At 38.0% G+C, this 23867-nt stretch overlaps 1 protein-coding gene across 2 annotated transcripts in view; it reads left to right on the top strand.

Moving 5' to 3' along the window:
• otud7a (OTU deubiquitinase 7A) overlaps nt 1-23867 on the top strand; it is a 56002-nt gene that overhangs the window by 5898 nt on the left and 26237 nt on the right. The window contains exons 1-2 of one of the 2 annotated variants that reach the window (XM_041796532.1): nt 13711-13748; nt 20160-20288. The gene's annotated coding sequence lies outside the window, so the exon portion shown is untranslated. Of the gene's footprint in view, nt 1-13710; nt 13749-20159; nt 20289-23867 lie in introns of those variants that run through there. The other variant, XM_041796531.1, reaches the window with a different exon arrangement.

Below are 23867 nucleotides of genomic sequence, written 5' to 3'. Positions count from 1 at the left end.
TCATGGCTGAAGAGATAAAAAACCAGGTAATACCCAGCACATATTTACATCAGGTTTAAAGGTTTGAGAGGCTGTTGTAGACAGCAACCCAGTCATTAACATATAACATCAGGGCACATTTAGTTTCTCCCTTTTGATTCATTTTTTCTTTCTGCAATTGAGTCATCTAAATTGATGCACTAATGCTTATTTTGCATGCCTCTGCAAAAGCATTTAATAGCATTTGAAGATGCCTCTATATGAACTTGGGAAAACGTGAGTCATACTTCCTGTATTTTCTTCCTCAGGATGTGGTCTATTGTATTATTTATCAGGGGGTGAACAATATTGATTTTTCAAGGCAGCTACCAATACAGATTATTAGTAGTTTATGACGTCAATAACTGATATTTGGAACCAGTATAGCAGGAAACGGGAAGTGATTTAATACTCTCAGTGTATCAGTGGCACTCAGACTTTAGTGTTGATTGGCTGGTACTTGTGCCATCTAGCCAATCAGATTGTGTTATTCGCAGGACATTTGGTTAGACTGTGGAGTGTGAAAACAGGGCAAGACCCCTTGCTGGAGCCAAAGTAATGCATTTTTTGATTAATTTATTTTAGCGATTTTCTGCAAAACAAAATGCAAATGCCAATAATCGGCCAAATGCCAAATACCAGCCTTAATAATTGGCCAGGTCAATAATTGATCGACCTCTAATATTTATTTAATTTATCTCCTTTTTGTCTTCCTATATGACCCAATACAATGTGACTTTGAGTAAATATAAACTTTCCCTGAGCATCAAATTGTATATTATAAAAAAATCATGGCTGAAACAGGTTGGCAACACAACTGTGACAACAGAACTTAAATCTCACTGACATTGGGCCATAACCTTGTAACTCAAATTTTCTTGATTTTATTTTATTTTTTCACATATCAGTGCTATTGGTCACCCTTTACATCTGTCAGTGGGTTTTGCAAATTTTAAACCAGTGAAAAGTGTCAAAAGATGCTGACTATGGCCATTCAGTAGTAAATTATTTGAAAAATACAGCATTTTTTCATGCCCTGAAAAGTGGGGATTTGGGAGATTGAGTTGATTATGTGATCATATAGGTTTTTTGTTTTACAGCAGAACATTGACAATCACATAATATTAAAAAAAAATGTATTACGTACTGGGGCAAAAAGTGGTAAAAATTTCTGCCTTTGTACTACACAGATGAATGCTGCTGACACATAGGAAATTATTAAACAGTCTATTCTAAAGAGCTGCATATTAGGTAATTTGCTGTAGAATAGTCACAAAAGCAGTTATTAGTTTGCACTTACTGCTGTTATTGCTGTTCCACAAGCCTATGTGGATGAAGCATCAAGCAGGAACAGCACACATTCCTGCCTTTACTGCACCTTCAAGAAAGCAAACAACCCAAAGCAGAGCAGGCATCAAGGACAACATAATGACATTGATCAAGCCAGAAACATATTAGAGGAGGAGCTGGGGTGGAGGATGGTTGCATAAATGGCTTGCAGCAGTTTAAATACAGCATGAGAGTGATTAGCTAATAGTGTGCTTGGAGCAAGTCAACTGGCTGTCAGCTGATAAGGGCTTGTGTAAAATCAGCTGATCTCAGTTACAGTGTTGAGGGTAACACGTTACAAAGTAATCCGTTAGAGTAGGATTACTTTTTTGGAGTAATATAACATGTTAGTTTTACAAATCAAGTAATCCCGTTATTAGTTACATTTTCATAAAAGTAATCCGTTACTGGAAGAAAAATCCCACCTTTCCTCTCTCTTTCGTGGCTTTAAAAAAAGAGAGAGAGAGAGAGAGAAAAAGTTCCTTGAAGTATCTGCTCTGTTTGTCCTTCTCTCTTCCTGTAGTCACGTTAGCACATTGCGCCATACCAGCGGAAGGTAAACAATCTGTGCCATTACGTGTGCATTGTTAGCCTGTTGAGCCAGTGGAATGACAGAGAGGACAGCAGGCCACTGTGGAATTATCCCCATTATGATGGATTTTTGGATAAAAGGGACAAGAACATTATCATGGTGAAACGTAAGTTTAAAAGCTCCGTTTGCTTTCATTGAATCAGCTGTGCAGCTGTTCCAGTTACACGCTGTTGTTACGCTGTTGTTACGTGTTTGAGTGATTCTGTCTGCCTCTGCTCAACTTGTTGTCAGATTGTGAGCACGTTAAAGAGCTGTAAAGGTTTTCCTGTCTGTTAGCGGTGTTCTCAGGCTGCAGAGATACAGATTATGGGCTGTAAATGAGGCTGTACATTGGCATCAGAGTCTGCACATTCAAATGCAGACGTGCGGTCGTTATCTGTCGTTTTTACAACCAACAAGTGGAAAGAGTGGTTAAAGGGTTTTATTATTTAGTAACGCAAAAGTACTCTAACGCCTGAGTTTTAGAAGTAGATAACGCAGTAGCGTAACAAATTACTTTTCTCACTATGTAACGCAGTAATCTAACGAGTTAGTTTCAAAAGTAACACTATCCAACACTGCTCAATTATAGAAAACAAAATAATCGTAGAGAAAATAAAACTGCACTTAAAGAAACAAAAAAGTAAATTTGATGTTCACGGCAGTTCAGTAAAACACTTCAAAATCAGGTTCTCTTTTGAGGCTAAAAATAAAACACAAAGAGAATGTCTTTTAAGTACATCTTGTTTGCATCATCTTGACTGAAACATGGAAATTGTCACTTGTTCAAACAAGTCTGACTTTAACACTTGTCCACATTCATTTTTTCAACCACAGCGCTCCCACTCACACTTAATGCCCTCTCTGTGGGTTGGAGAACACGCATCAGAACTCCTTACAAAGATTTTCTTCCAAGAAGCTGACAAAAGAGCTCATACATAGTTTTTCAAGAGTGTTAACACTATCCTATAATGTGAATGGATGTAAATAATATTTAGTTTCATGGAGTCTTTGATTTAGCAGCTTTCATTAACTGTCCTCTCATGCTTTGTTTTTCTGAGGAGCACAGTTTACATCAGATCAAATCTTCTGTTGTAGTTAGGGTTAGCTTTATATAGGTAGCTAATCATTTGGCTAAACTGACCAAAGTAAAGTGCAGGATGCACTTTGGGGTCTACGGTTGATTTCAGGGTCAGCTTATGTGTTCTTTCATTTTTTAACACCTAAAATTGTATTTCTTTATGTTGCCAAAAGCATTTATGTCTTATTATCAGCATCTCCGAGCCATGAGGCATTGATATACTACTACTGATGGAATCATATCAGCCACATGTAAGTAAAAAGATAGATTGTGTGGTCCAGAATTGTGATTTCTCTAATTAACAATTATCTTCTCAAGTTGATTACTAGTCCATATGTCATTTTTGGTGACAAATCATGTGACTTAAATCCTCTGTACATGTATGTCTCAACTTTTGGTTGTCTGATAAACCAAGTGGAAGTCTGCAAAGACCAATGAATTTGAAATAGTTTCTTTAGGTAGAGGAAATGCAAATAGATTTCCCCTTCAGCCGGTAAGCACACGTTTCCCAAACTGTGAGGAGAAGAAGCTGACAGTGGTTTATATTATACATCCTACTTAGGTCCTGGAAAGTCCCAATTAAAATGTTACAGCAAGAAAGGTGGTAATAACAATTCCTTACTTAAGTTACAAACAAAGACACTAATATTTACTTATATTTGGTCTTACTGTGGCTCTGAAATTGAAAAGCATCTTCCTGAGTTACACAGGTGAGATAGCCCAGTATTTTCCCAGTAATGCTAGGCTATTTTACATGACAAAACTCTGAACTTTAATCCACCATTATGTGATTGCACTAACCCTGTTTGTTGCATTTTAGACCCGCCTGAGCCATTTGACCCACAGACCTCTATAGTGAGTCAAAGATCCACCCAAAGGACTCGCTGACTGAAGCTAAGCTAAGCTCATTCAGTTTTTGAGATCCTTGCAAACAAACAGTCTCACAAAGCCAGCTTGTGCTACAACTACAAAGATGTTTTAATATATTATAAAGAAACATTGAGCTTATGCATTTAACGTCTTTTCTCCACATGCTAAAATAAGAATAAGGTTACATGATGTTGCCCTCTCCACCTACTTCTGTGTACATGCATGCACCCACGCACACTGTCAAACTAATAGTGGTGCCATGCAGCATAACGCACGCAGGTGCTGTGAGATGTAGAGTCTGAGGTGTCAAAACAAGCTCTTCTAGTGTGTCCTCTCTTATTTGACTTTCTGTGTAGATAATGAAATTTTATTTTTGAGGGATCATTGTAGGACATCAGAATCTCCCCTTTGGTGATTGCTACAGGGTTTGAGCTGAGCAGATATTACATTACAACCAAGCTTGTTAAAAGAGGCTGTAACTGTAAGTGATCCAGGCATTATGACATTGTGCACTGCTTTGCAGTAAACGCTGTTTTCCTGTTCTTCTTTCATGGTAATTGAAATAATCAGGCTGACAAGGACAGGAGGTACTATATAGCTGCTTTGCATAGCTATATGTAGCTGTGTTTCTGAGATGGAAAATGTGGCTTGAGAATAGGCACCATTATAACCTACATACATACATTAATGCATAAAATGCCGGCCTGTCTCATCTCTTGTTGCTTTTAAAAGTCTATGTTGATAAAGCGTCACTATTGTGTAACATTGGATCCCATGCTTGTAACCCCTCATTCATTGTCATTAGTATACCTTACACTGGCTGCTAAGTGTGTATTTTCTCCTCAAAGATTAACATTTATGTTGTTTTCTGATGCTTTTTGGCTGACTGCAAAGTCAGTCCTACCATGGAGCTGTATGTGACTGACTGCCTGCCTGACTGAGTGAATGAGTGAGTGGTGAGTGACTACTTTCAGAGCTGTACAGAGCTGCTTCAGTGGAGAAGTAGCAATATCTTATGGGGGTTTACAGAGTGTGGAGATCGCTGTTTGGACCAATCAGAGTTAATTTGAGGAGAATGTGACGGTAGCTACGGGTGGGACTTAAGCTAGTTGGACTCAAATCTGTTTGCTTTGGCTCCTTCCAGTTCGGTGATTAGCTCGGATATGGCTCTTGTATAACGTCAATTTTACCAGAACTTGACCACGTTTCCTTCTGAAATAAAGAGTAAAAACACTCTAAAACCTTTTCATGATTGGAAAGATGTTTTAGCTCGTCTGCCAAACTAACAGCTACCACAGCAGCAGCCACTGGATAGGCCTACACCTGTAACCATTGCAAACCCATGCTGAAGCAGACCAGGAGAAGAGCAAAAACATCTTTACTTAGGGCCCTATGATTTTCGCGTTAACGGAATCACGGATGGAATCGCGGAATTGGTCAATAGAAACGGAATTTACAATTTAACGCAGAAGTCGTGGAAATTGAATGAATTTGACTGAAATGCTGTTTTTTTTATTTGGAAAGAGGAACGTATATATGAGGAATATGTTCCCAGGGGAACACAAAAACAGTTACCTCTTAAACAATAACAGGATGTCAAAGTGGCTGCACGAAACACCGGCAAACATCACGTAGCCCCATACAGGGCAGTACCGTGGGACATAATGTTGCACCTTCAAGAAAACTCATCCGTGCTTCAAGTTATTTTACCTCTCCACACCGCTCAACCCTCGGAGGCTCAAAATCAAGTCGGACGGACTCAAGATTTTATGAAGTCCCGCAGTCTAATGATGTTAAATTCGAGTAACAGTTAGCTTAATAATTCATCCTGTAGATACCGTAGTTCCCTTTGTTTGCTTAACAAGCCAACACGTGTCTGTATTAATGTAGCGCTCTGATATGAGACAGACAGCGAGGATGGAAAGAGATGAGGAGAGAACCGTTACAGTCAGGAGTAGAACAATGCAGCATCAAACTGCATGCACAGTACATGTTACATATTCTGAGAGTAAAAAAAAAGTTTAGGTAACAGGTTTTCTTTTAACCATTTAATTTTAATGTGACCTTCCTATTAAGTTACTATTATTCTGTGTTTGAGAGAACAGAAGGATTTCTTCATTTACATTAAAAACATCAGTTAAGATGTGATTATACTAGTGAATGTGTCTTGAAATGTTGGAATTTTCTGACTGTTACACTGGTTATAATTAATTTATATCAGGGTTATCCAAACATCGGCTCCTGGGCCAATTGTGGCCCTTTTCAATAAAATTTAAGGTTATTTCCATTTAATTAGTGAATATTTGATTCATTTACATAAACAAGAAACTCTTTTTTATGGTAAAATTAGTGGAAAGGTTAAAAAACAAAATTCCAAAAAATTAAAATGGAACTTGGAAAAAATAAAACAGATTTCATAGGGCCCTATTTACTGTTGTGAAAAGCTTTCAGTGTGCCTCTCTGCCCTTGTTTTGATAAAGAAATGTTGTTCAGTTCAGACAAAACTGCCGCTGTGGCTAAGTCTGAGTTAATTACTCACTACCAGCTGATGTATCGAACCAATCACTAAACAACTAACCCTTTATCCCTGTAATGCTCACGAACTCTTACCAAAGCAGGCGGGCTGATGAGGAAAAAAAAATCCCATCATGACAAGCTTAAGTGTTTTTGTTCTTTATTTCAGACAGAAACATGGTCCAGTTCTGGTAAAACTGATGCTATACTAAAGCTTTATCCAAGCTAATATCCGCACTGGAGGCCGTCTTAAAATAACGCTGATTGGTCTGTACAGTGCCGTCTGGCACTAACGTTGAGGACTGGAGCTTTTCAAGATGGATTTGCCTGGTGACAGAGATGGAGGCTGGCAAATCTATCTCTATCTAGGTTAACTCTTTATAAAATAGATCAGAAACTTCTGTTTTGGTAAAGTTTTGCCTGAAGTCACACCTGTATGTTTGTGGCGCAGGAGGCCCAGTCAGCAATCCAGATTTTGGCGGGAGTTACATTTTAATGAGTTGTGATCTTGTTCTGTGCTTTTGTTTGTGTGCATGCTGCACACATGGCTGAGATGACGCTCTGCTGAAGCTGGTGATTTAACAAAGTTAAGAAAGAAGAGCCACCAGTTGCTTTGAAGGAGAAGGAAAGGTTTAGAGCTTGTAGTGTTAAAATTCAATAAATCACTGATTCTTGGGAATTTGGATAAAACATGTCCCACTAAGAAAAGTGCTAATTCTGTTGGAAATTAAAAACATTTTCATGAATAAAAAGAACCAAGGTTATAATCAGGTGATCCTTTGCACATATGTGTGGTTTTTTTATAGGTTTATTTTTATTTTGTTTTAATTTAAGGATTATATGCTGGCCCATTGCCTACAAAACCAGTTGTCCTCCGATAGGAGATAATCATTTCAACTTGATTAAAAAAAAAAAAGTAATTATTGAATAGAATAATATCTTTACCACATGAAAGAGTAAATTATAATATGTATTAAAAACTAAAAACAGTGAGTTTTTAACAATATTTACTATTATTTTGTGGTTGCCCAAAGTGTGTCCCACATATTCGTCACCACCGTCAGATATTTATAAAAAGCAATAACATCAGGCAACTACAAGGTCAACTACATTCCTGAAGACTCCATTTTCAAACCTTCAGCTCTACTGCATGCTCGAAGATCACTTAAGCTTCTGTAAGTTTGTTATTTTCTCTTAAACTTGTTCATATTTTTGGACAATACTACTGTCACAACCATAACATGTCAACACAGTCTCTTCTGTACAAAAAAATATTTGAATAGATTATGAGATAAATGTTTACTTTTTAAGAAGAGGTCTGAAGTAGCTAGCAACAGAGGGGAAACAAGATGGCTAATGTGAACAACTCATGCAGATCATGTGAAAGAGTAGGTTTTTGTCACCCACCGTTAGACGTCACCACCGTCAGGTTTTCTGTCTGACGGTGGTGACAAAAACCTCCAAATGGGCCTAAATGGAGGCTAGAATATAATTGTTGATCACAATAAATATCAATATGTTCTGTAATGTTTCATTAACCTTTTTTTATCTTTATTTATGTAATTCCTCCTATATTTCTTCCATATCGTCCACCTTAGGGGATGAGGTGTGCCTTCCCTCTCTCATTTCACTATTACGCCATGTTCATTTGGCTTACGTCATTTGGGATGCACATAGTGCACCTACTACCTACCTAAATAGCACATAGTGTACAATATCCCTTTTAGGCTATGCAACAACAAACTTTTAACCAAATCTAACATTCACTTTAAGTTTACAGAAGAATATAATCTATTATTTTATGAGTAGGGGACACTAGATGACAGTTTAAGATGATGTCAGTGGTGCATTGTACATTATTCCTACTGGTAATGACTTTATTTTTTACTATGATGATTTGATATTTGATTATATGGGGGCGGGGTACTTTTAATAATGATATTGCTTCATTGTACCTTATATTCCTTGAAAAATGTTTATCACAGTGCTGAGGATTGTTATTTTTTGGACCAAATAGTTAAATAAAGTTGTTCAGCAAGAAGCCATTGATTTGAGTGGTATACATTTCAGAATTGTATGTTATAATGAGGCTACTGTCACCACCGTCAGTTCTAAAGTCATCACTGTCAGAGGGAGTTTTAATTGTTTTGAATGAATATGCTTACAATATGTTTCTTCAGTGCTTTTGAGTTATTAAAGTAATAGTCTCTTTTAATACTAAAATATGTTTGTTAAATAAGAAAACATTACTTTTTCTATTTAGACTAAAAGTAAATGTTGTATGATATTAGATCTTTTAAAGTAGTACACGTGAAACAGTATAAAAAATGAACAAAAGTGAATATTCAACATTTAACAGTGTATATGTGTACTAAGAATCCCAGATAATCATTTTAAAACTCTAAATACATATTAGATGAAAAAAAATAATAATAATTTGCTTTTTGTTGTGTCTGATGGTGTTGACAAAAACAAAGTAATGACCAGAAAAACGCCTATTTTAAAACAAAAGTACAAAATGAGGAGGTTGCACCGGTACATTGCTGAACAGCCAAGACCTTCGTCTGTAATGATATACCTTCAGATTTTGTAATTTGACTTACTTTTTATTTTCAAAATTAAAACCTGTTTTATCCAAATTCCCAAGAATCCGTGAAATACACTTTGCACTGTGTTGCTTGTGAATCTATATAGAATAAAAGCCTCTTATTAGACAGTAAAGCTTAATTTAGATGACAAATTTGGAGATTTAGCTTGTAAATTCAAACCTGAACGGTCCCCTGGAGCTCTGATGTCCCTCAGGTATACACACATAGCTGTGCTGTCCTGCTGTCCACTGCAGCATTAATTGGAATTTAGTTGAAAAATTAATGGGTTGATGCATTTAGTGCAAATTACCAACAACTCTCTACTCCATGATATGCTGCGCTGGCAGTGTGCAGGGCAGAAATGAGATGCAAAGTGACATTATTGCTTCAAGCAGCATCTTTCTCGCAGTATGTGAGAAGTCTGGCTTTTTTTAAGTTTAGAGAAGCACTTGGAGAGAGAGAGAGTATAGTGAGGCCTGATTACAGCCCCCGTCTAGTATTAGACTTTCAAGAAAGTGTTCATTTTTGACTGATGCACTCAGTCCTTCCTATATTTTTTGTCTTCCTCTACTTTATTGTTACCGTCTTCTTGCATCTAGAGATATGGCCCTGTAGCTGATTTCTCAGGGTGTCGGGGTGCTCTGAGGTCACAGCGAATCAATGCAAAGCAGGGGAAGTCCTGCTAGTGAAACGAGCATAATGGAGGGATAAAAAGCAGGTGGAGAATGAAGTGAAAGACAAACATCATCAGAGCTCTCAGAAATCAAAACGGCCAAACTTGATGAGCCTGTGCTCGGTGAAGGGCCCTCGCCTGATTGGAACACGTCATACATTCTACCGCCTGCCCATTGTATCGGCCAGATAACAGCCCATATGCTAGTACACACACATGTACATGGAGCATTGGCGAGGCTCGTACACAATCACCACATGTACAAGCTTTCCATTGTGGCTGGAGGGAGAGGAGGAGGAGGGACAGAGATGGAGGCAAACTGACTGATATGAAGCCTGAATAGCAAGTGCTGCTTCCACTCCACATTGAAATTCACTGATTGAATCTTGTGCTCTCAAGTACGGACTTTGAAATAGTGGAAGTGCTTAGTTTGTACTTTGGTGAGACATTATAATATCCTGTTACATGAATTTTTCTATGCCACTTAACTGTGTGTTGTGTTATGAAGCATGCTAATGGACTGTGTTGATTATTCTGTACTGATGTAAGGTGGAAATGATCTGTTTCCCTGCAGCTGGGCTCATTTGTTCCTCCAGTGTACAACTACCCCGAGACTTTATGTTTGCTTTTACAGTTCCTGCTTTTAGTCATTGGTTTTCGTCAGTCTGATATCTGTGCAAACACACTGATTTAACTATTGTCTATGGTGTATTTATAAAAGGCAGAGAGCCGTTGTTTCAGGTAAACAGGTCTTTGTCTTTGACCGTAACAGAGAGGGCAGTTTGACATTTTACTGTGCACAGGCATGTGTATCAGCACTGGATAAGAATAAATGCCATCTTTTATTAGCCGTCTTCTGTGCTTTGGCAGCCCTCTGTGGAAGCTCTTGGTCTCTTGGCTTTGATATTGGTAAACACACTGAGGGCACACTGATGTGCCAACATGCTATGGTTCGTATTTAAGCACATACACACACGAATAACTATGTACTTAGACGCTTGTTGACTCCAGGGGCAGGGATCACAGGGTGGTTATCTAGCAGTGTTGAGCACAGCATTTTGAGCCTGTCCGTGCTTGGCCCAGGCAGGCAGCAGCTCAGCTCACACACTGGAGCCACAGTTGGCCGGTTGGACGGAGCCGTTTGTCCGAGCCAGAATGCAAGATTTCATTCTCTGCCTGCCTTCAAGAATCCAAAATATCTCATCCAGCAGAGTAGGGATCAGAGTCTGTGAGGTTCGACAAACTTGCTTTGTGTTTAACCAACAAGCCCAAATCTCATGTCCAACTCTGGCCTGACAGGTCTCTTGCCACTATTTTGTGAACAAGCTCAGGTTTCAGGTTTCAAAGGTCCTTCTGACTCTCTGGGCAGGTGCCACCTGCTTTACTAAGAGGCTGTGCAGAGAGATGGCCCTCCATAAGCAGGTTACACATATTGTGGATTTTTTTACTGATTTCCATTAACATTAGGCTATATTTACAAAACTGTCAAATTCTGTTTTACCCTGATTCTTATGTAGAAAATATTTTTAAATACTTATCTTTTTAATAGACACTATACAAGTAGAGATGTAAAAAAGTTTGCTATCAGTTTTGTCAGAAATGAAAATTCTTGCCTATATTTACTATATCAGCAGTACGGACCAACAGAACTAAATTAGCTAAAGTTTTTTCTTTGTTCTACATGTTTTGATCAAGTATATTGTGAAGTGCAAACCATGAGTTGTGCTGTTATGCATTAAAAACAAGTTAAAGTTCCATAAATCTTCAGCAGGGTATGGAGTTTCTGATGGTGAGTGCTGCAGACTGCAGATTTATTTGATCCACTGATATCCTCTGATCCATAAAGGTCCTGAAAGAAAGCAGTAGTATCCAGAAAGTTCCCCTTTTTAGTTTTTGCTTTCACTAGTCCTACTCATATCTCTCTCTGTGTGTTGAAGGTATCACATTTTATGCTCCTGTACCACCAGGATACCTGATCAATTTAGACCTAATCAGCAGAAACTTTTCCTCTGTTTGTTCTGGTATACTTGTGTATCCTCGTAGCAACAGTAAACAGAGCGTCATAGATACAGTTGGAATTAAAGGAAACACCCAAAATTATCACATCTACTTCACACTGAGGTGAAAGCAGACCATTTACCCCTCTATGCTACAAATAAACTTCAAAATCAAAATCTTTTTTAGTTAGTTTTTATGATTACCCAACTGGAGCACAGAGGAAGACGCTGTGGCTGCACATCATCAGCTGGGAGGGCACGCTCTGTACTTCTCTGGGATTCAAAATCCAAACGTGTGTGACTGCAGTCAACACTTCATTACATGTAACTTTTCATCTTAAAGAAACAGTTTCAGATTGATTCAGGGGCACCGTGAACATCTTTCTACCATAACTGGCAGCGTGTCTGTCTCAATTTGCATGCCACACCGTTGCTCCAATTCTCGTCATTATTTCTCAGAAGACTTCTTGGGTGTATTGCTTCGAAACTAATGCCATAAAAAATCATAACTATTAACAGATTTTCTATAAAATCCCCAAATTTTGCACAGAGCCATCCTTCTGGGACCTCTGCTGTTGTCCATTTGCCTCAGTGGTCAGCTTTTGAAACGTCACATCCGAGTTGAATGCGTTCCATTTGCTACGAGCTTGTTTGATTATTTGATACGATGCTTCAGGGAATGTGATTTTTATTTCATACCCGAGGATTCAAGCAGTTAGCAAAGAATATCTGTTAATGACATGTTGAGCAGTTTAGGTGGATCTTTCATCCAGTCTTTAATGACATACGGACAACAATTTTGACCATATAGAGACAAGTTTATTTATGTATTGTCTTCCGTCAATTAAGTAATACTAATGACTCATTCTAGGACATTACAGCTTGTTAGCATTAGCATCTAGGGGAGGGGATTCACTGCCATGGGATGAACACCCCCATATATATAAACATCTATAATTGTTGTAAAGATTGATCATATTTTTAAAGTTTGGTTGTGTTTCTTATCACTTATAAAAAATCACAGACCTGAAAAGTCGGTTTGATGTGTTGTAGGAAGACATGGGCTAAAGCAAAGGTTCCTCCTGGCAGAAAAGTAAAGCGATTACAACATTTTTTTGACTCTAATGTAGTTTTTTACTTGCATTTTTTTTCTTGAAGTAGACGGATAGCTGGTGCTCTGATTGGTCTCACCTTAAAGGGACCACCCTGACTGGCATTGCCTGTGGCTAGTATACTTACTATTGACAAGTATCTAATGCAAGCCCACCTCACAAATTACAAACAGTCCCTTAAGGCTGACTTCTGCCCCTGTCCCCCACATCCTTAAATTCACTGGCCTGTTATTGTGAGGGGTTTCTTTGTTAAATTTCTGGTTAATTCTGTATTCTGTTTGATTGTGTGCTCACTTGAAGAAGGAGTTTTTGTGGGAATCTGAAGGTATTAAAGGGTATTAAAGGAATCAGAGGCCTGAGTAGCAGACAAGGCGATTTTAGGAAGTGGAAATGAAACAGACATGATAAGACTTAAAACTCCGTGAATACAAATGAATTATTTCACACATAAATTATGTTTTCTTTCTATACCAGCCTCAGACTGAAGCTATCGGCTACACGGACTATAATCAAAAACATTAAGAAATTAAAAACAGAGGCTGCTTTTAAAAGCGTTTTGTGTTTCACTGAAAATGCAAACACTGTCTAGTAAGTCGTGCATGTATAGGATTTGCTTGACCATTTTCCTGCTACATAGGAGATGTAGTGCAAAGAGTAGAGTGTCAGTGTTGGTACAGTATGTTCACCTCCCACCTGCTGTGTATCTGCCCTGCATGTGGGCGATCATGGCTCACTATGGAGACAATTATCGCCACTGTAACTCATCCTATTACTGTAAAAAGCCTACATAACTATAAGCATGTGCATCATGGAAAAAATAGCCTGTTGCTCATCTCCATTCAACGCTAGGCTGTTTGGAAAAAACAACCAGTAATGCATGACAAATGAGGAAACAGTGTGTTTATCATTTTCCTGTCTTTTTTTTTCCTTTCTGAAGTGTTCTCTCATAGAAAGCTGCTGGGTTTTCATTGTTGAGTTTAGTAGAGTCATCCGCAGTAAGTCTTTCACTCTTTATAATTCAATTCAATTTAACTATTTGCTTTTTGATACAGGTCATTTAAAGGAGCGGTGATTATAACAGATTTTAAACATGCTAAAGGAAGTAGTGGGTGCGAATGCATAGTGTAGGTTGGTTCTATGTTGATCTATTTTTGAAGAAGAATTCAAACCAGCTTTGTTTGATTTATTTGCTTGAAAAGGTCAACAGAGGTGAAAAGGCAGTCCTTTTCTGAGAAAAGGCTGATTTGGAGGTGTTACAGTTGTTGGTTCACGTTCGAAGTCGTGGTTTGTTACGTTTTTGGTGCAGTAAGGGAAACAAATACAACATGAAATTAATTTTTCTTTATCAGGAGTTCAAAAACATCTGTTTTGCAAAGTAGCAGTGACAGTTCAGGCTTTTAGTCATCCTCTGTTTTTTTATATTTGTTTAAAAAATATAGTGCTGCAGCCAACTAACAAGGTCTTAAATGAATAGAAGATTTTGACACTCCTTATTTATTATCATCTTAGTTGCTAATGCTAATGATAGCATGTGCGGTCTATCACCACACGTATTTATTAAAGATAATTATACTCAGGTCAGTCTCTGATGAGAAGCAAATATGTTCTTTGTGCTATTCAATGGAAGCTAAAAATTAAATATTATTTTTATTCTGTTGTCTTTTGTAGCACATTTTAAGATGTCATCTTTCTATTTATGTACAGCACTGTGTTTCAGCTGTGGTTGTTTTAAAGTGCTTTTTAAATAAAGTTGAGTTGAGTTGAGCTGTAAATTACTTGCAGATTGTTTGGATTTGTTTTCTACGTCCTAGACTTCAGTGACGGTTTACAAAGTGTTTCAGCCTGCTCACTTTCTGTTAAATGCTTTCCAACAGTGCAAGAGGACAATCAATGAATGACTTATGCTTCATAAGTGATGAAGTTTTGATATCCAAGGAGCAACATTATGTTAACATTTGATTTGTCATTGTTAGACAGTGTCTTGTAAGTCCGCCAGGGCTGGGCACCTCTTTAAGTATATGACATGTTAAATTGATAATGAATTAACCACACTAAAAAAAAAAACTGACATTGTAGCCATATAGAAGAAAATTAGATGGTTTATAGCAAGGACAGCCATCAAAATTTCTGTTTCTTTAGTCTCTGTTGCTGCCCTTTGTCTCTCTCTCTCTCTCCCTTCATCCACAGCTTCAGCAGGCAGCTGTTTAACATGAGTCTGGTTTTGCTCACAGTTTCTGCCCATTTAATGGAGGTTTTTCTTTGCCACTGTAGCTTTGCTAAAGCTTTCTTAGTGCGGTTCTCAAGGCTGATTAATGTTAGGTCTTTAATATAGCACAGAGTACCATCTAGACAAGCCTTCTTTGTGTGCTGAGATAACATTTTCTTATGAATTGGCTCAACACATTATGGGCTGATTGATTGAAATAAATGAGAGAAGATATATATTTTCAAAGATCTTAACTTTTTATTAAATGTCTGAGACAGGCACTGACAACTTTAGGGTTATAGAGCACCCTTTTTTTAAACGGCATAATGGCCAGTTTCTGCTTGTTTATAAAGAGCTGGTATGGTTATTGCTGAAATGTGGACATCTTATGTTCAACTGATACCAGTATTTCCCATACATGGATGATACTCAGGTGGGACTCCCTGGTATATTTACAGTATATTTACAAGTATATTTGCAGATCATTTTCTTTGTTTTATCTATTTATTTTTTCATGTTTATAATAACCGCTCCATTAAAAAGAGAGATGTCCACTTTAGGTGACAACTGATATTGTTTTTTCAGGGACGAATGCTAATACCAATTATCAGTAGTGTATGAGGCCATTAACTGATATTTGGAGCTGATACACATTTATGATGTACAAAATTTACCCAGTGTGGCAAAAGCAGCATTTCTTGATCAAACAATGAAGAAAATAAAAATTTAGCCCAAAGTCCATCTGCTTGAGAAACAGCACAGAGCAACACAGTAGCAGCAGGACAACAGGAAGTGATATCATACACTTACTGTGTCAGTGGCTTTAGTATTCTAGCCAATCAGTTTGCATCAAATTCAGAACAATTGAAGAGAATGAGGAGAGCAAAAATAAAGCCAGAGGGGAAGATGCACTTTGCAGTGGAGCCAAAGGAGTGCACTTTTTGATGAATTAATTTTATAGATTCTTGGTAAAATAAAGTGCAGATACCAATACCCAAGCAAATGCCAAATATCAGCCACAGCCAGGCTGATAATCAGCCCACCCCTAATCCACCTGTAGATCCCTCCTGTAAATGCACCAGTTAATGTGCAACAACTGGTTTAAACAATTATGTCACTGTTTCATCATTTTTCTACCAGTATTGTCCTGTACTTGAGAATGAAAGTTGCAATGTGGTACCTCTGTAATATTAAGCCTCCACAGACGCCGTTCCCCTCCTTTGTATGGGTTGTTGATTTCAGAAGGCAAGTGATGTTATTTGAGCGTATTTATACAATGTCCTGCTTTGAATACTGCCAGAAGAGCAGAAAATCAAATATTAAACATATATATCACCAAAGATCAGCTTAGTTCTGTGGGAAACAATGGCTGTGGTCGTAGATCTCCTATAAAATGATGGAAATTATTTTTTTTTATACATTGCTTTGGCTTGGACCAGCTTAAGACTGTTTAAATGCCTAAGGGAGCCATGTTTGCTCTACAGGGTCTAGTGATATTTATGTTCATGTGGTGCCATTTCAATTGCATTTATAAGTTGGACGTGTTCTTAGCACCACTGAGTCCTTGCTGAATGATGTCTGAACACTTTGGTCTTGTCCTCTGTCTAGATGTCTTTGTCCATTTTTGTATTTGACTGGGAAACCAAAGTTTTCCCAAACAGGAGACCTGAATGATGACAGTTGATTCTGGCTGATTTAGTGTATGGATACAGACGTTAGATATGATGGGATGCTACATTTTAAGTGTCACTTCATTATAAAACCTGCTTGTCTGCTTGTTCTTAAAGGATAAACGTCAGCTCTCAGTGGGGGGGGATCCAACAGCTCCTTAGAAGGCTCATTTTAATTATCAGTAATGTTTTTACTTGCATCCAAATAATGTCTGTCATCTATAGCATGTACTTTTGCTTGAATTTATAAAGAAAGGTGTTCAGTTTGTGGTACCTGGTGCAGAACTAAAATCAAAGAAGAATTTAAGTCTATTGCTCCCACTACCACAACACTCAGTTTCTTCCTGTATAGCTGCATTGCTGTTGATTGTACAGTAATGCAGGCTAAGAATTCATCGGATCGTCTTCATCTGTCTGTGCAGGCAGATGATTAAGAAACTGTGTTTTTTACGCTCTACAAATGGACCTTTGTAAATACGGAGGACTGCAGGCAGAACGCTCACGGGTCAGTGGACCAGAGGAGGTAAACAAATGCAGTGTATGGAGTCGATGCAGAATGCTGCAAGAAGATAACAATATTGAAAGCTTCGTTTGTCAAATATATCTGCTGCAGCTACAGAGTGAGAGTGAAACAGACGCTGTTTACAGGCCACAAGTTTCCCCTCTGAGCCATAAATTAAAGTGTTTGTACTAAAACCACAAGATCAGAGATGATCAGACAATGGTGTGAGCTACACATACTAACATTCACTGACTTGTCAGCTTGAGTGGGAATAAGCTGTGTATGCGTTGTATTCTTTCTTGGTATAATTTTTGTGTGACCCCCTCAAATCTTATACTTTCAATTGCATTTTTTAATGAAATGTTTGTTCTCACATATTTAGAAAAATAGAAAAGTTAAACACTCAGTATGCAAATTCTGCTGCTTTCAATCATAACAAAAGATAACCAATACAGCTATTTACAAAGGCATTCTGGGATTATTGTAGCATTAAGCAGGAAGGCCATGGCCAAGGCTATGTGAAATTTATCAAAGGGACAGAGTGCAGTTTTTAATGGAAAGACTCAATAAAAAATAAATAATGAGCAGCAAAGGTGTGTGAAACTTAGCAGTGTGCCTCTTTGCAGTGGGCCTACACCATTACGGACATGAGGGGGTAAGGGTTACTCATTACAGGGGGATTTTAGCAACACGGGATGGAGTCGGTGGCAGAGACTTATTGTGGTCTATCACTATTAAGCAGCACAAATCATGTCTGAGGTACAGCAACAGAACAGCAGCTTTCAGTAGGGTTTTTTCTCTCTTTATGTAGTATCTTTTATGTTACAAACATGATAAACATGCTATCACGGCGATTCTGTTGACAAGACTCATCCCGTTACTCTCATGAAGTTGCTCATAGTTTAAAGCATTACACCCTGAAACAACTTCTGTCACATAGAATGAAGAAAATTACAGAAATGAAATTACAGGCTACTTTATTTTCACTTAAATACTAATGTAAAGAACAGATTATTATTCATTGTTATCAGCTAAATTGGTAAAGACAACCAAAGTTAATTCAGAAGTTGGTGGTTCAATTTCCCGTAGCGAGGCAGTCGCTACTACGGGAGGGGTTTAGTTTTGCTGGAAGCCAATGGCAATGGCTACTGCTGTTGAAGCAAATAGCTCAGATGTAGCAATAGTATAGCAGCAGTTTTATCAAAACTGGAACAGCGCTGAAACTTTTCATGACGGGAGAGGTGTTTTTGCTCTTCTGCCAGCCTGCTCTGGCATAAGTTTGTGAGAGTTGAGGGAGAAGGGGTAATTTGAGTTGGTATATACAATGGCTGCTGGTGGACCTGTTAGCTCCGATGTAGCCGCAGTGGCAGTCTTATCAGAACTGGACCGCCTTTCTTAATTAAAACGAGCAAAAACGCTTACTGAAAGATATCATGCCAAAAGTGTTTTCACACTTCCACCAACCTGCATGAGTTTGTGATCATTATGGGTGGGGTTAAGTTGTACTGTAACCTGTAAGCTTGGATGTAGCTGTAGAAAACTGGCAGTTTAATCAGACCTCGACCACATTTCTCTATTAAAACAAGAATAAATAATCACAACAAAAGCTCATCTTGGCAGAGAAGAATTTTAGCCACTGACAAGCCCCGCTGTTCATACACTGCTGCAGCGCTTGCCTGTACAATTCAGTTAGCACTTGAGCTGCACATGCCTTCTACCTCATTTTGTCTCGTCGCTCTGATTGGCTTGTCATGAATGTGACAGACGGAACGTTTGTCCAATCACCTTCTGAGAATTTTTTTTACAAGTCCTGCCCTTATCAAATGCTTTTATGGGAGGTTTTGCAGGTGAATGTGAAATATGTCCATTCAGTGGATAAATGAAACAATGCATTTGGCGTGTCAGGTTATCGATTCCCAGCACCTACAGAACAATGTTAAAATGTCCCTGAGCAATGAAGCACCTCCAGAGTCCCTAGAAAGCATTCAATGTCTCTCCATTCACAAGAAAAAACCTTAGAGAAATATTTTTTATGTTTACTTTACAGAAACATGGTTGCTTCTCTGAAGGTTGCTAGACTTAGAAAGACCTGAGCTCTAATTTACAGCCCTTTAGGGAAAATTCATCAACATATAACTTTGCTATGAGCAAGTAAATAGAGAACATGTATAGAGCATATACAATATTTACCCTGGTTTACTGGTCATGTTAATTATGCATGACACTGATGGGTGTTTCAGCCCCACATAGGAGAGATTTTACGCTCAGCCTTTATCTCCGCTGATAGGATCTAATGGGGTACTGTGGCAGAAGTCTCTGAGTTTCCATTGTTGTTCTGATGTCTTACAGTCTTCTTTTACTGTCTTCAGTGGCTCCATCTTTACATGAGACATAATCACATCTCTACATGCTGTGTCATGCAGGAACAGAACAGTGACATTCTGTAGCCTTTTCCAACATCAGCATGTTTGTGTTTCCTCACATAAATGTAAACACTGTGTAGCTAGAACTGCACTTTCTTTGCAGTGTTGGTGTTGTTGTCGTCATAAACACACCTGCATGGCAGTGTGAGAACCTGAAAATGTGATTATATCAAAATAGTGCTGGGTGGGGCAAAGGTGGTGTGTGAAGTAAGTGTAGACTAAAAGGTGTTTGTGTGGTTTGCTGAAAAGTTTTTGAGAAGAAATAAGGCAGATTTTTAAATAAATTTAATTTCTGGGGGGATAATTTACACAAGTTTAGTGAAAATTTTTCCTCTGATGTTCAATCCTAGTTAATGTTCAAGCTTCATTCTCTGTCATCATGTTAAACAATAAGCAGTTTGGGACGGTGCTAAAAACACAACGAAAGTTAGAGATTGGGGGGAAATTTAGGATTAGCCCTGTAACACTGATATAGTCACATTTATTTCAAGGATGCTTGTTTTATAGCAGTTTCAAACTGAACTCAGTCTATCTGAACCAACTGTCATATAAATCTGTGTGAGGGTTTTTAACTTTTGGTAATTATGTATGTGCTTGTGTTTCAGGGCTCTTTGCATCCCCAGTGTCTTCCTCTCCCTGGCTGCCTCTGAAGCCATGGACTAAAGCTACACCTGGACCTGACAGTCCCATGGTCATCAGATGGCTTCACAACAAGCATCAGCAAAATACAGAAAGTATGTATGAGAACTTTAAGTTTAATCATATTATCTTCAATTTAACATGTGAAGACAATCAGCTAGTAACACTCATAGAGATTCATATACCTACGGGTAATTTTTAGGCTCCAGTTTACCTTGTATGCATGTCTTTGGTTAGTGGAAGAAAGCTGGAGAAAGGCTCCTATTATTAAATGTTTTAAAAAGCCAAAATTTAGAGTATTTTCAATGCAGCCAAACATTCCCCATCATTTAAACTTGTGAAATTAATATGAGTGACTGCAAAGGTTTTGTGTGACAAATCTTAATCAGAACCCAAATCTTCAATAGCTTTGAAAAATTGAGTAGAATAAAATGTTTTCTGAAATATAAAAAGCACAAAGCAGAAGTATTTCATTTTTTACTTTAGGTACTATTATGGAGTAAATTCACTCGTTCCATACAATAATTTAAATTTGTTGAAAAGGTTGTGTTTTTTCTTTAAAAACTGAAGCTAGAGCATATGGCTGTTCCTGTAAAGCTGAGTCAGACTTCGTGTTTCTGGTCTTTCCGTGAGGTTTGTTAAAAATAAGAAAGTGTATGAACTTCTAGCTCACTTTCCAGTTGTTTAAATGCCTTCTCATTTTTTATAAGCCTTTATTATATGTGTGTGTGACAAATATGCAAATATGCTGTCATTATGATTAACAGGAAGCAGGACAGTCCCTGGTTCCTCTGGCCCACATGGTTTTACGTCAGGTAGAGAAGCACGTATTAAGGTGTTTCTGAGTCATAATTACCTCCCACAGGGAAAGTGATGTGAATAGGGCTGTTCTTAAGGGAGAAGATGAGGTCATGACTTATTATATTCAGCTATTTCTGTGTGTCGCTCCACACCAGCAGACTGGAGGCTTTTTGCCCTGTAAAGCAATACTGTGATTCTCACTCGATGGGAGGCCTATTATTCTGCTCTGAGTTAAGTGTCTACCCCTAGAGAGTGTAATTAGGTGCACATATGTTGTTTCTTCAGTCCTCAGAGAAGGGAATTACATCACAGACTAGCTTTGAGGCCTTTAGAGTAAGATGTTTCCTTCAATTTAAACAAGTAATACTGCAACATGTTCTTCAATTATGAGAAAAAGGAAATTCCTCTAAGGTCATACAACATGTCTAACATGACAAACTTTCCCTGTAAGTGCTGCAGCTTCCCACCCGCCCTGTGTTTCCTGTACAGTAGTTTATGTCTGCTTAGATTCTTTCTGTACAACAATGCACATGCAACACAAAGCAAATGGCTGACAGTAACTAGGTCAGCTTAAGTGCAGCTTTTACTAATTAATAATGCATATGATAAAGACAGCAGAAAACAAAATACTGGTGGCTATGTTTGTCACGACTCCAGAGTTTTAGGCGTGATACAAAATCTATACCTGCTTTAATACCAAAGCAACAAAAGTAGAAGTTAGAGACACTCCTATGAAATTACTTGTTTTTACTCAACCAAAAACAGCCGTTAACTCCTGTCTATTCTAGTAATTGCACAAATACACTCTGTATAGCTGTATATGTTGTAACATATAGGTATCTTTAAAGAGCTTTTTTTTTTTGCTGGCTGCAACTTTGATTGAAAATATGTCAGAAGAACTAGTTCTTTTAAAGCTTAATGACTTATTTATTACTAGCAATGTCGATTGTTTTATTTAAAACATGTGATGTCAAGGAGTATTTCAGTGTCAAAAATTATTAAAACCTTCGTGGCAACTAAGGTGAGCAGCACAAAGTATAAGGGTGCACAACTCTGCTCAGAGTTAATATCATCAATTCCCCCCATACTGGCAGGGACTAAAGATTCTTCTCTTACATAAAGAAAACAACATACAGTACCTATAAAACTTGGGTGTTTTACCCTTTTATTGACTATATAAATCAATCATGGTCAATATGATTTGTTGTTTTTTCTTTTTTTTTTACATTGAAAACAGATTACTACAAAGTAATGTCAATTAGATAAAAATATTTGATGTAAAATAAGTGACTGCATAAATATTCACCACCTTCAGATCAATGTTTAGTAGATGCACCTTTGGCTGCAATCACAGCACTAAGCTCATGTAGGTAGGTCTCAGTGTCCTTGAACATCTGGACACTGCAATTTAACTCAATTCTTCTTTGCAACCTTCCATTCCTTCCATTTATTGATGATGGATTTAGCTGAACTCTGAGAGATGTTCAGTGCCTTGGATTTTTTTTTATATCCAACCCCTGACTTATACTTAACTTCGATAACCTTTTGTCGAAGTTGCTTGGTGTGTTGCTTTCATCTTTATAGTGTAATAGTTGCCAGGAATACTGATTAACCAGTGACTGGACCTTTCAGACACAGGAGTCTTTGTACTACAATCACTTGAGACACATTCACTGCACTCAGGTGATCACCATTTCACTAATGATGAGACTACTAGCATTAATTGGCCGAATATCTGTTGAATTAGGTCAGTCACTTCAAGGGTGGTGAATATTTATGCAATCACATATTTAACATTACATATTATATGTAATGTTAAATAAGTGTATTATATTATATTAACATTATTTTTGTTTAATTGACATTACTTTGTTGAAATCTCTTTTCACTTTGCCAATTAAGAGGTTTTATTGTAATTTTTTGTCAGAAAGTCAAATTATATTGGCCATAATAGAGTTATAAAATCAATAAAAAGGTTAAACATTTTTTTATAGGCACTGTAATAACCCACTACTCTGCTGTAGATGCAGAAAACAACAGTATTTGTCTAGATACAACTTTGTTAACACGAAGCCAAACCTGATGGTCAGTCTATCCTGTGAGCTGAAACCTCAGAATCTTCAACATATTCTCTCTCCAGTTAAGGGTCAAAGTCACAGACCTGACCAGCAACAGCAGCCATCAAACTCCCAATCAGCACACAAACACACAAAGGAGCCTGGTGTCAGCACTGCAACCTGTGTGGGTGTGTGTTTCTTCACTGACAATGCTCTGAGCTCCGTTCCTTATCACCCACACTGCCTCAAGTGGAACGAAAGCTATGCACGGACTCATTCATTCCATGGGTCGAGGGAGTGACTGCTTTGCATTTTAGGATTGTTATTTATGACCCAACAAGGCGCTGTTTGTTTTTCATTTGAGGCCGAGTGTTAGAACATTTTCTCCATCTACGATCATACCAAATAACATCACACTGAGTCGAGCTGCTCCAAACAGCAGCTCCGCAGGATTCCCTCCCTCTTGCTGTCCAGCTCAGAGTGAGATGCTGGATCTAACCCAGAAACCCCTGGTTGACACTTTGTGGCAGGAAGTGTTGTTATGATCACGGGCGGTGGGCCAAAGCTTTGGAGTTAGGCAGGTGTGTCCTGGATACGACCTCTGGCTTTGTTGTTGATTTTACATCTGTACTGCTGGACATGATGTTATGACTGTTAGTAAGGGCTGGGAGGGGAAAGGGAGTGGTGTTATTCATAGTATGATGGTTTATCAGCTCTATGAAGAAATACACATCACTACAGGCAGGCTGAGGCTGAGACAGAAGGGGTTAGAGGATGATGTTTTAATGCTTGTGGTAGAAATTTACTTTAAAATGA

The sequence above is a fragment of the Cheilinus undulatus genome, linkage group 9 (assembly GCF_018320785.1).
Source record: "Cheilinus undulatus linkage group 9, ASM1832078v1, whole genome shotgun sequence".
Lineage (NCBI taxonomy): Eukaryota > Metazoa > Chordata > Actinopteri > Labriformes > Labridae > Cheilinus > Cheilinus undulatus.
Note: the sequence above shows the minus strand (reverse complement) of the source record. Positions and strands in the feature narration are given on the sequence as shown.